The sequence below is a fragment of the Elaeis guineensis genome, chromosome 3, assembly GCF_000442705.2.
Source record: "Elaeis guineensis isolate ETL-2024a chromosome 3, EG11, whole genome shotgun sequence".
NCBI classification, from domain to species: Eukaryota; Viridiplantae; Streptophyta; class Magnoliopsida; order Arecales; family Arecaceae; genus Elaeis; species Elaeis guineensis.
In genome coordinates, this window is record NC_025995.2 from 115427972 (window position 1) to 115431192 (window position 3221).

The window sequence follows — 3221 nt, forward strand, 5'->3', positions numbered from 1 at the left end:
ATATTATATTAATATTAATATTAATATGATATTAATATTTATATAAAATTTATGAGTCAAAATATATGGTTTTATATCTACTAGGGATATAATAAGTATTTTACATAATTTTTTTCAAAAAAATAAGTACTCATCCAAGCATAAACTACTTTATAATAAATCATATTTTTATGATCAACCAAACGTATTAAAATTATATTCTTAGAAAGTAAGTTTCTTAAAAGTTACTTCTCAGAAAATTACTTTTTGGAAAGAAAAATTCTTTCCACGAACCAAATGAGTTCTAAAAAATTAAAGGCAAAAACTTGCTCGAAGGATGCTTTAAAATGATGCCCACCTACATAAAAAAATGCCTATTACATACCTTATGCCCAGCAGTAGCATAATAATTTTAAATATTTGAACTAGCTAAACAAATAAATTATTTGATAAATAATATTATTGATTATTTTTTGATTGTAATATTAATCCATATATAATCATCATAATATTATTTTAAAATTAGATATTATGATCCAGGAATATTTATATGTCCGAACTATTAATTACTATCTTAAATATTTTGAAGATGGTAAATTATATGACATTTAAACCTGCTGTACAACGACGACGACAACAATAACAATAACAATAATAATAATAATAATAATAATAATAATAATAATAATATGCAAGATATAATATAATCTCAAGAATTGTCATGAGAAAACTATTCACCAACATATAAAGTTTTAGGCAACATATTTCCTAAATTTGCATCTCAAAACCTACCAAACCCTAACAAAAAGCCTATTTGTATCTACCATGCAAATAATTGAAAATCAAAACTAAACCCTACTAAAAATAGGAAAAAAGTTATCTAAAAATTTTTGCAAAAAGATGAATTTTTGTCAATATCTAGAATATGTTTGGTTGAAGGTAGTTGGACTTTAGAATGAAAATGAGAATAAGTGACTTTCATTTCAGTTGTTTAGTTGAAAAGAGTTTTATTTTTGTTTAGATATTAGGAGAGAATGAAAATATCTCACTTCTCCAAATTCAATCCATACTCTTTTCTATTTTTCAAATCTCATTCTAATTTCAATTCTGATTCTAGTTACGAGCCAAACACATAAGAAGATATGGTCATTCTGATTCACATTCTAGTCTATTCCGATGCTACCTATTAACCAAACATGTCTCTTTTGGTTTATGGCCGAAATCAAAATCGAAATGTCCACATCCTCCAATGTATTTAGTTCATGATCGAAAGTAGAATTGAAATGAAATTTGAATACTAGGAAAAAGTAAGGATTATATTTAGAAGGATTCAAATATTTTCATAATTCATTTTTTTCTGTCTTTTGGAATCAAAATAAGACCCTCTCCAATCAAATAGGTGGAATGAGAGTCACTCATTCCAATTTTCATTCTAGGATCCATTTCTCTTCAACCAAATACATTATTGCCGTATAGTTTTCCCCTTTATTGATATGCATTATATGCAGGATCCAACTTTTCAATTGTGGATTAGCAAAAATAGCTTTTCAATTATGAAAGGATAATAATAATGGCAGTAATGATAATAATAATAATATCATATTTTTTTTATAAAAAATTGTGATATAACATGCCCAATCCAAATTATATGCTGGTTGGTTTTCCTTTGAATGGTGAAGTTTCTTTCAGCAGTTCTTGACGCTTCAGATTATCATGGACCGTAGTGGAGAATAAAGAAAAACGGGTTGGCCAGCCCATATCAACAAACACACTGACTTTACCTAAAAAAAAAAAAAACACACTGACCGATTTTTCGATCTTAGGGTGAGAAGTTTATCCAGATTCTACAAGAGAACCCAATAATTTAAGCTATCCTCCATTGAAAATTTGAAAGCTAGGAGGTCAATTTATTGCACCCCTTCCCCCTCTGGCTCCGCCACCTAGCTAGATATTTGCTAGGTTGGACTTCATTGCAATCATGCAAAAATAATGAGCTTGTGGATTGGATATAGATTGCTCTCTAACTAATGTCATCTCTTAGATCAGCCTTAATTAATTTAAACCGGTCCACTTGTAAGGGACGTATATGTGCTATACTAATTATCCCTTCCTTCAGATAGGTTTGTTACCTAAAAGAATGAGTAAGAAGACCTTTTTCTTGTTCCATGCCATCACATCCTTGGATCATTTATCATACATTGTTCATGACATGATTGAGTTTGCAGCTCAGCTGAAAGGTACCATGACTCGCAATACAAGTGAAAGAACATTGGCTGGAGTAAGCCATCCCCCAGTTCTCCTTAATATATTACAACTTGAATGGTACATCGAAAAGGTATATCAAAATTTTGGTGGTATGTGCACAATATATTTACCTTCCGCATACTTTTACGATGACTCATATTTGCTTGTATATGGTCTCATTTGAAAAAGAAAGTGGACAATCTATGTTAGTGTATCTAAGCCAATCACTCATATTTGGAGGGCATTGTGATGGCAATTCTACAAACTCTTCATGGCTCGTTAAGGCGTCAACTAGCTTGTTTGCCAGTTTATTATATCCTGTCGTCTAAATAGTTATTAAATATAGGTGCTTATCAATTATTCTATTTTTCAATCAAGAGATTATGGTAGCACACTTTGTTGGGATAGATCCCTCAATTACGAAATACGAATCACCCACCCAAGATTACTCTGATATCAATTATTGTGCAGGATCCGGTACCACTCGTTGCAACAGGAAGAAAGAAGAAACAAAACATGTAACACACAATCAAGTACATGAAATAGTCCCAGCACTGCCTCCATGGGGCATGCAAGCTTCACTATGAGAAAGAAACAATACAAAAGGAGAACACCCACTCTTAACTCTCATATACACACCTCTCTCAACAAAAAGCTACCCTCACAAAAGCTCTCTCAAATCCCTCAAAAAGATCCTCACATAGGCTTGCCAATACCAGAGTTTTTGATGCCCCTGGATGCTTTCTGTGGAGCAAGCCGCTACATTATGTCTCTCCACAACTACTCTGTCTGACGCTCTGCTCTACCTTTGATCCTCCATCGATGCTTTGTCTGCATTTGTTCTACCTACTGCACACTCTCAATGCTCTGTCTGACTCCTCCTGGTGGTTGCACAAGGTTCCTCACAGTTGTTGCTACCTCTCAGCAACTCCTCTATACTCTCTGTTAACCACAGGGGCCTTTAAAGCCCTCAAACCTAATCAGCATCAGAGTTGCAT